Raw genomic sequence first — 898 nt, 5'->3', positions numbered from 1 at the left:
CGTGGGGCGAGCAGGAAGCACAGGCAGGGTCCGCGGCACCCTGTCCCATGTCCCACTGAGCTCGGGGGGCTCATCTGCAGGCTGCTTTGAAGGGCTTGGTTCGGGAAGGGCCACGCCGGCATCAGCCCCAACCTGCGGGGATCAGGCCCTGTACGCTCTTTCATTGCCGCTCCAGCATGGAGACCCCTTCAGCATGGTTCTGGTCTGGGATGCAGGCAGAGCCAGGAGTCGGGGCGGGCAGGGCGGGGCAGGGCGATGCTGCCTGCCCTGGCAGGAGCGCGCAGACCCAGCTGGGAGCCCCTGCAAAGCCCTGCATGGGTCAGTGCAAAAGCAACTTTGTGGGCTCACACGGGGGCAAAACCTCCCGGAAAAGGTGCTGTCATGCACAGCCTGGCAGGGTCCCGAGGGGACCGGGGGGTTTGGGAGCGGCGAGGATGGAGGGGCAGGTGGGCAGCAAAGGGGCACCCACAAAGGCTCTGCCCACCGACACCCTGAGCAGCAGCGAGGGCACGGCTGGGTGTGTGGGACAGAGCCAATGGTGCCGCATCCTTGGAGATGAAACCTCAGGGCACAGTGTCTCAGGGCGGAGGGGACCTGAGGGCACCCTGGAGTGCCGTGTCCTCAGGGTGGAGGGGATATGGGGCAGAGGAAGGTTTGGGATGCAGAGAAGCACCCAGTATGCGAGGTCCCCAGGGTGCAGGGTTCCCAGGAGGGGGTAGCACAGGATGCTGGTCCCCAGGGCAGAGGAGAGCCCAGGGTGCAGAATCACCCGGGGTGCAGTTTCCCGGGAGGGAGCTGAGCCGGGGTGCAGGTTTCCGGGGTTCAGGGTCCCTGGGGCGGGGGGTGGCCCGGGGTGCGGGGCTGTGGAGGCAGAGCAGAGCTCAGGCTGAGGGGCCCC

Source organism: Pygoscelis adeliae, unplaced genomic scaffold (genome assembly GCF_000699105.1).
Source record: "Pygoscelis adeliae isolate BGI_AS28 unplaced genomic scaffold, ASM69910v1 Scaffold766, whole genome shotgun sequence".
Lineage (NCBI taxonomy): Eukaryota > Metazoa > Chordata > Aves > Sphenisciformes > Spheniscidae > Pygoscelis > Pygoscelis adeliae.
Note: the sequence above shows the minus strand (reverse complement) of the source record.